The sequence below is a fragment of the Protopterus annectens genome, chromosome 2.part0 (assembly GCF_019279795.1).
Source record: "Protopterus annectens isolate FY-2018-M chromosome 2.part0, PAN1.0, whole genome shotgun sequence".
NCBI classification, from domain to species: domain Eukaryota; kingdom Metazoa; phylum Chordata; order Ceratodontiformes; family Protopteridae; genus Protopterus; species Protopterus annectens.
In genome coordinates, this window is record NC_056728.1 from 1,965,097,613 (window position 1) to 1,965,107,429 (window position 9,817).

Here is a 9,817-nt window from a genome sequence, read left to right on the forward strand (position 1 = left end):
AATGGACAGTGAGCTGGGCAGAAAGGAAATGAGTTGTGTGTTGGATGGAAATAAGGTTATAGGTGGAATGCAATCTGGAAAATCATATGCTGTTGCAGTTAAAAGAACAAAAAGTACTATAAACTTAAAAAGAAAAAGTTTGCTGTTCAGATAAGAAAGAAGAAATAACAGAATGATATTTTGCGAGGGATAATGTAATGTTACCTTTGGGTTTGAAGCAAAAGGCATTAGGTCCTTCATTCATTTATGGAAAGAGATGTTTTGTGCCTTAACATTTGAGACTTAACGGAAAAACACTTTTTTTTAATTGCAAAAAAAAAAAAAGGACTGTTATCTTTAAAATGAGTTTATATTTTTTGGGCAAGGGACTTGATTAAAAAAGTTTGTTCAATTTTGTACTGAAGAAATTGAGTTAAAAAATGTTAATTTTTTTCCATTATTGTGTTATTTAATTTCTGATATTGTGAAAGTTAAAGATGAGAGAGTTATTTGGAATGGGGTGTTTTGAAGTGGGTGTTATGTTTAAAATATGAAAAAAAAGTGATAAAGCATTTACCAAGTGTTGTTGTAATGTAGATGGTACTAGAGGAACACTTAGGTATATGGGACAGTAAAAAAATAAGAATGAGTTAAGGAAGTATTTGAAAAATAAATTACTATTAGTGAATTGGATAAAGTACTTAGAAAATTAAATGTTGGTTCAGTGTCCGGTCCAGATGGTATAGAGTACAAAATGTACAAGAAATTAAGGGATTGGCAAAGAGAGTGTTTTGTAAATGCTTGAATGAATGGTTGAAAGATGGATTTGTTTATGAAGAGTTATGTAGTGGGGTATTAAAATTTATATGGAAGAAAGATGAAAAGAATTAAGTAAAACTTTTGAGACGTATCACATTAAATAGCACATATTATAAAGCTTTTATCAGAATATTACAGAGGAGGATGGAAGGAAAGATGAATGACGTTAATGGAAGAAAATATATATGGTATAAAAGGGAGGGGATGCCAGGACTTACTATTGGTGGTTTAATTGTGAATGACATTTATAAGTAAAAGATGTGAAACTTAGGCGATATTAGTAAGGCACTTGATACAGCAGGACATGATGCTTTCTGGGATGTTATGGAGAAATATGGACTGAGTAATAGAACTGGGAAAGTATTATTTTGATATGCTGATATAGACAGTGTGAAAGTTTTAGTGAGTGGGTGGCTGAGTGAAGACATGAATTGTGCTGTAAGACTAGGATGTCTCATGAATGGGATATTTGCATTAGTAATGAATGTGTTGGTGAGTAAAGTAGCTTATAAAATGAAAGATGCTAGACAACTTATTCAAAAGGAAGTGGTGATTTTAATAGTTTTGACATATGCAGAGGATATAGTTGTGGTTGCTAAAAATAAAATATGGATGAGGGGGGAAGAAGTGTGGGTTTGTCTGAATAGGTGTTTAAAGGAAATGGGAATGACTTTGAATAAAAGTAAGGGTTTGGGGGAGTGATGTAAAAATTGGAGGGGGTGTATTTTTCAATGAATCCAGCATTGTTGGGGGATAAAATTTTGGAAAAATTATGTAGTTATGCAATGGGAGGGTTTGATAAAAGAAAAGAAAGAAATATGTTTGGTTTTAGTATGTACCTTTCCAAGCACCTGCAGCAATTGGAGAGACCACAGAGGCTCCTCACAATGAAAATTCAAGGTCTTCGACATCTGTCCTACGAGAATAATCTGAAATCACTGTCACTGTATTCTGTTTCACATAGACTACACAGAGGTGATCTCTGCCTTGCATGTAAGGCAGTCTTTCACCCTGCTTCATTGGAAATGCTGTAAATCCGTTAGTCAAATGGTATATGGCTTACTCACTCTAAATGCCTTAACCTGGTATGTGGTATTAATGGACCCTTCTAGAGGGACAGATTTGTCTCCCATAGGTTACCACACCTTTGGAACAGACTCCTGCTTCATATCAAGCAGATCATCTCATTCGCCCTCTTCATATGCAGTCTGGACGATTGGATGGGTAACCGTAAATTCACCCCAGGTGTCCAGCTGTGTCCCTCTTGGACAGGGTTGATACGTGCTGATCGTGCAAATAAGGGTAAAACTTGGCTAGGCTTGAAAGGGCCCTGGGGCCATTAGCCTAGTAACCTCCTGTGATCCTGTGTCTTATGTAGAAGTCGTGCATATTAGCATTCAAGAAATAAGGTATATCTGGGGAAAATAGCATGTATGTCAAATATCTATATGATTAAAGAAAAATATGAAAAAGAAATTATGCAGTTAATATTTTCTTTCCTACAACGTTCAGGATTAAACCCAGTGAAAAGAAGTGTCTTGTCTAAGAGTGAAGATGAAGGGGGATTGTGATTATTCACAAATACTAAACTTTGCAGTGTGGAGAGTGTGAAGTTCACACCCTCCACACTGTGAAGTTTCTTCTTTTTTTTAATTTTTGACCCAGTATAGGGTGCATACTGGGTTTTCTGAGACTTTGAGGGATACCATGGATGTTTCTTTTTGGGATTGTGATTATTAAATCCAGTTGTTTATTCTGCTTCTTTAAACTTGTATAGAGTATTAAGGTGGGTAAATGGAGAGCATGAGAAATTAATAGTAAAAATATTTAAAGTATAAGTGCAAATAATTTTGAGAGGTGATGACAGTAAGAAAGGGATAAAGGGTATATAAATGAAAAAATTATGAAGAAAGGTTACTAATGTGTAAAGTGAAGAGTAGAATGATGTGGTGTAATAATGTAATGAAACACTATTATTTTGTAAATCCACGGGAAAATTTGCCAGAAGAAGTGATAAAAGCCACTAAAGTAGTGAAAAAGTGATGTACTAAGATTGCATAGTGTCTGGATTTCCTGTGGAAATTGGTATTAAATAAGTTACTGGTAAAGGGAAATATGCCATAGAAAATGTTGAGTGTGTTTATTTTGTGGGGAGCAGGAGATAACAGAACATGTTTTTTGAAATATAAAAGTGGTTAAACTCCGAAAAAAGCTGTGTGAATAAAATTTTTTTGAGAATGTTAATGACATAAGCAGTTGTTGTTGTTGTTGTCTTTCGGCTTTTCCCGCGGGGTTAGGGGTTGTCACAGCGGAACTCTGGTCCGCTAATGATTGGTAGTAGATTCTGATGAATGCCAAGGTGCCAGCTCGGCGTTCAATCTTCAATGAAGGCACGTCCATTTACGCATGTCTTTCGAACGCCCACCCAACCGTGGGGAGGACATGCAGACTCCACACAGAAGACACTCCCCGCACTCCAGCCGAGAATCGAACGGGAGAACCTCTTGCTGTGAGACAACAACGCTACCGCTGCACCACGTATGAATACAATTATTTATGGATATAAAATACAAAGAATATGAATACAATTATTTATGGATATAAAATACAAAGAATATGTGCGAAGGGTTGATAAGAATTTATTTTATGTAATATGGATTATTTGGAGCAATATATTTAGTGAAATTTTATTTAATGGGAAATGGATTTTGGCTGGTATATTGCAAAAAATTAGATGATGATGTGGAAGGAGTAGAGGTCAGTTATGGAAGAATAATAGTGATGATAATATTTTATTTATGTTGTGTTGAAGGACCCCTATTCTTTTCGATAAATGCCATGGGATTTTTTTTTCCTTCACCTGAGCTACCGCCAAGCCAGGCAGATGGAGCCTTGGTTTAAAGTCTCGTCCAAAGGATGTCACCGTCAGGAGTGCATCACCCCCCTTATGCTGCACTGCTGTTAGTATTGGAAAATGCGTCCAGATACCTGGTGTGGCATTACAGGTTTAGTTTCACTGTGGCATATCTAGAAACAACTGGCTGGTTAGTCTTTACTTTGCCAAGAGTAGGATCTGGGAACCACTGATAGATGTAGTTCCAGATGCCGAGGAAAAAAAAACAATTGCAAAGCTGCCCGATGTCTGAGAGGCACAAGTCTTTTTGGTGTTGCCAGTACAGCTTACATCTCAGAAATGCATTGTTATGGTGAATACTTCACGCTTGTTACTTCTATAATTGCTGACAGTAAACTAGCTGGTAAAGTTGCAGTGAGCATTTCTTCATTCTAGTTATTAATTTGGGTAACACTCTGTGTACACAGGATGGGTGTGACCTAGTGTAACTCTCTAATGTTTACTGCACTGTTCAAAAGGTCAAACAGATAAATGGGTGTTTGAACCATATCAGTATGCAGTTGTTGATGGAGTAATGCTGCTGGTGTCAGGTACTTATTTGTTCACTAAAAATTAAATCTCTCCTGTGCTAGTGATTAATTTTCCCCCTTTGGAGAGTTGTAAGAAAGGTGTTACATGTTGTGAAAGCACTTAGATGTGTGTCCCAGCCTGTTCAAACAGTTGTCTTCCCTTGAAAAGTCAGTAAGTCATCTTGTGTATCAATTTTCTGAGGTAAATCATCATGTAGGTGTTGGCTATTTCTTTTTAAAAACAATTTTCTTATTGTTACATTATTTAAATTTTTTGCTTTAAAGTGTCTTGAGCTAGCTGTTCAATACTGTACTGCAAAGCAGTAACTCTGGTGTCCCAGCTCCTGTTATGTAGTGCTCCTTCTTTGGCTGGTCCTTGGATGACCTTGACTTCAACCTTGAAGTGCTATAAATTGTGTAAAGTGAGTCAGACCTTCTGTTAGGATGTTAGATGTGTGCTGTCTTTATTTTAAGCATGAGGCAGTTTGGGCCAGATTCTAAAAGGATTATTCTCGGTGTAAAATAATTTAATCCATTGTAAAACTTCTATGCAGTACAGCTTTACTCCGGTGTAAGACCTATTCACAATATAGCTTTACTGCTGTGTGAGGCCTACCTACAATTCAGCCATACACTGGAGAAATTGGCCTACACTGAGAGTCTTCTAGAATGTGGCCCAGACTACTAATATATGTGTGACCTCCCATTTTCCTCACCACCACCATTTGTACTGAGAATATTTGTTTTGCTCCCCCCCCATGACCTTCAGCAGTCACCAGCTCCTCTCCTCATTCACTGGGTCTACTGAATCTGTCTTAGCCTCCTCCAGCCTCAATTTGACCCACATCTAACTCTGGTAAAGAGTTCAAGGCAACTGTTGCTGGGGAATGTGCTCTAACAACCTGCAACCCGATGGCAGCTCTGTGATTCCTTCATTTGCTGGCTTTAGGAAGTGCATGCCTGTTTCCAGGCATGTACAATCTCCCGATCACACGATATACAGCTTGCTGTGTTTAGCTCGACATCCTGTTAATGCTGCTGCTGCAGCAAGCCTAGTCAACCCCCCCCCCCAAAGATAAGCAAGATAGTGTCAGCTACTCACTGCCATCCACCCCACTCATCTCTTCATCCAGTTCATATGCTTCTGGTCAAACCTCGGTCCTCTGTGGAGCAGTTAGTGCTTTGTCTGTCTGTGTCAAGAGGCCAAACTTTTTGTACTAATAATGTTTAGTAAATGCTTTTTAATAACAAGATGTTATGTCAGTGTCAGAAGCAGAACTACTTTTATGTCTGCTGACTACTTTGAAGCTGGTCAACTTTGTCTACAGAAGGGCTGCCAATTTTTCATACCTTAAGATCCCAACAGACCAATGTAACAAGTGTGTGTTTGTGTGCGTGCAAACATGCACTCCCATATGTTTGTGTGTATGTGTGAATGTGCATACAGATGTGTGCCTGTTTGTGCGTGTTTGTATTGTTTATTTATATTTGTTGCCAGAAAATGTCTGATTTGGAATTCATCATTTTTATTGGAATCCTAGGGTGAAAATGTCCATAAACATTAATGTATATCAAGTTAGTTCACATCACAGACCCACGGTGGTGGTGCTGCGGTAGCGTTGTCGCCTCACAGTAAGACGCTGTCCGGTTCGATTCTCAGCTAAGAGCGTCTTCTGCGTGGAGACATGCGTGAATGGGTGTACCTTCGTTGAAGGTTGTGCGTCAGGCCTGACAAGCCGGTACGTAAAAATCAACTGCCAATCATTAGCGGACCAGAGTTCCGCTGTGGCGACCCCTGACTGGGAAAAGCCGAAAGACACAAACAAGTTAGTTAACATCACAAACATGATAGAGACATTTCTGAAACAAGAGAATGATTCACTATTCTGTTGATATTGATGACAACATGATTCAGAGATGTGTGAATTGAAACAATAATATACTTTATAGAGTGTATACTAATTTAATGTTGTGTAGTCTGTAAACATTATTTGAAAATGTAGAAGTGAAAACTACGCATAAGTGACGGACAACAGCAATCAAGGAAAAGTAACCCTAACCTAATTATCCACAACAGCTGAAATAATAAAAAAACACAATACCCAGCTAGTTTTCAGATTGTTGAATGATCATAGCCGAAGATATAAATGTCGTTTGTACCTGTTCTGCAGACATTTACAGGGATGTACTGATAGCTTTTCAGTGAAGAGTAGCATGTATAAACATGAGCAGTACAACTAGTATGTACGCCTAGGATGTGCACAAGGGGCTAACAAAGAACTACTGGCACATAAGCAGAGAAAATTAGTGCAACAAAAATGTATGTTTCCGTATTCCTGGGGGTGGTTTGATGCCACATATTATGCGTCATCCTTGTCAGTGTTCTGTAACAGGGAAGGGAAACTGAAACACCTGTCTTGGTTTGTCAGCCTGGCTCTGTTCATGTCCTAGGCCTTACAAAATACTGTGTATTTCAGTCAGATGTCAACCCTGGCCCAAACACTAAGGATAACAATACTGTATTGTTTGCAGTATTCTCAAATGACTTTGTAAACTGCATTTGTATTTTGTTTTGAATGCACTCATGTTTGTTAATCTTGTGTGCATAGCAAAGTACCATGTAGTTTCTCCAAGAAATACATTGTGAAAGAACATTTGTGCTGTTAATGGGTACTGAATTTTGAAGTTCTTATTTTGTATATTAAAAGATATGCCACATCTGTATTTTTAAACAAGTGGTTTGCAAAACAGAATTCTTCTTCATTTAAGTATACAGAATAAATTAGTGCATGAAGTTATGCTGTAAATAGAAAATAAATGTTAGAGCTGACATTTTAAGCTGTGGTCTTCCTCAAAGGTACCACAAGTGTAAAAATAAATGTTACCACATGCACAATCTCTTAACTTTATTGCTTACATGTTTGGTTATTTTTGATGACCAGGTCAGAACATAATTTCTGACTTTTATTTTCTGTTTGCAGCATACGTTCATACCCAGCTTTGTCTTGTTTCTAGGTCCCCTGCTGACCTAGGATCTTGATTTTAGTTGCTAATAGCTGTATATTTTCTTCCTTAGAAATGTCACTGGATAATAAAGCAGCTTAAGCTTCCAGAAAAGGGCTGCCCAAACTTGTGTGGTTGTTCAAAGTTTAAGCGAGTGGAGAAATAATAGTGTGAAATTCTGCACATGCCTACTTCACCCGTTATACAACAGTGCACATAGAGCCCCAAGGAAGTCACCAAGCAATACCACAGGTACTATCAATTGGTGAAGCACTCCAGGGAAATTTGTTGTGCCATGCATGAAAATCGTTGTCTGTTCCATATTGGCATTGCTGTATTAACACCACGTAGTCTTTGTCTGGATGCCAGTAAAACTAGTGAAGATTTTAGCAATGTATGTATACATCCTAGACTTTGCAGTGTTAGCAAGTGTCCCCCATGCCTTCTTAATTCCATAACTTCAGCACACTTGAAGCTACAGTACACCTACTACTGAAACGCAGTAGTAATTACACTTGCTTTGTAGAAGAACAAATCATGAGATTGGTACATAAATTCATAAAGTTTGGCCTTTCTGCAGCATGCCATGGCTTTAACCATAGGAGCTGTAGAGTTATTCTGTAAAGCTCCAGTTTTAAATTTTAGCACAATGAAGGTGATAGAAGGTGACTATCCCTACTGCATTCTACAGTTGATGTACACTGTACTTCTGTAGACTCTGTGGTGATTGCTAATGTAATGTGATAATGTGCTGTAAAACACACCTTTTTATAGAATAATAAAAACCACTTCAAGAGCCAGTGAACAATAAAAACTTGAACCAAAACGGAAGTTAAGGGGTTAACTCGATTGGTTTTACTTGATTGTAAGTGTTTTGTACTTAAATATAGGGTGCATTGTTGAATTAAATTTTTCTGATGGTGTTTTTACGAAAGCGGAGATGAAAACGTTTTTTACGCTAAACCAGTTTGTAGTTCTTCTGTTGTATTAGTGAACTTTTTGGTTCACGTACACCTTTTTGTATCCCCAGAGTACTCTCTACCAGTCCAGTCACCATCACTGCACAAAACAAAGTATACCTGTACAGTATGCAGTACTCCCAAACAACCAGCATGTAAAAGTCAGGCAATAAAGTTACCCGGATAGGACTGCATTATCATACTTCATAAACTCAGTTTACCCCTATAGGCTAGGTGCCTTATGCCACAGCAAACTACACACTGTCCATAGTGTACCTTTAGTGGTTCACTTTTCTGTGGGAGTACCTGCAATGATTCATTGCAGAAATATCGGAAGTGGTTTATTTTACTGTAGGAGTACGAGCAGTGGATCACCGTTACTGTAGGAGTATGTGCAGTGGTTTATCTTACTGTAGGAGTACCAGCAGTGGATCACCGTTACTATAGGAGTATGTGCAGTGGTTTATCTTACTGTAGGAGTACCAGCAATAGATCACTGTTACTGTAGGAGTATATGCAGTGGTTCGTCTTACTGCGGGAGTATATTCATTGTTCATTTTACTGTGGAAATGCTTATGTGGTTCACGTTGCTGTGTGAGTACTTGCACTTACTGTAAGAGTACCTGCAGTGGTTTTCCTTACTGCAGAAGTACTTGCATGCAGTGGTTCACCTTATTGCCTTTGGTGTTCACACTGACGTCTTCTCCTTGTTGGCCATGATTTAATACATCTGAAACAAAATAAGAGTTCTTGTTCATCACATTTCAGTTGATGGCTGCTTGCATCTCTGCATACTGGGCAGGGCCTGTCAGCAGCTTGCTCTGCGGCTGGACATAAATGCCATCTTGCTGAAGACTGTAGTCAGATAGCTCATTGTCCTGACTTGATGTCACAAGACACTTGGTGCTTATAATGTTATATTTTACGTTATAATGTTTTCCTGCTGTAGTTATCTCATGGTTCTTTATGTTGTATGTTGCTGTATATTCAGTATTTGAGTACCATTCACATTCGTTTTAGTCTTGTTCCCAGCTTGTGGCAGAGAAAGGACTTTATAGAATCAGACAACTCACCTGGTTATCAAACAAAGTAAAAATAATTCAATTTCATACATTTTGTTGAGAACCAACTCAGAAGTGACTTATCAGGGCTTGTCTATCTCTGAATGTATGTGTCATTGTGTGTGTGTGTCATGGGAGACTTCAAACCCCCTTCCCCCTTCCCCCTTTATCTTATGCAGGCGATCTCCCTGCACTCCTCTGTCTAATATAGATATCTGTGAGATTTCCATAACTTACAGCAAGTTATAATACAAATATAGTAAATGAAACTTGTAAATACTAAAATATATAAACATGTTTGCAAATCCTAGCCACTATGGTTATGCACCTAGTGCAGGCCAGCAGATATAACGTTGACCAAGGCATGGATGAAGCAGTCTGAGTATTACTGTAACACAGATGTAAGGTATCACATGTCATTCTCAGCCTTGTACAGAATTCCTGTTCCCTGGATTTTTGCCAACTTTTCTGCACTTACTCATTTCCCAGAATTCCCTGAGATTCTTGCATTTTCTCCCACTGGCCTACCTTACTGATTTTGTTATAATTATCAGCAGATATGTATGCTTTTCT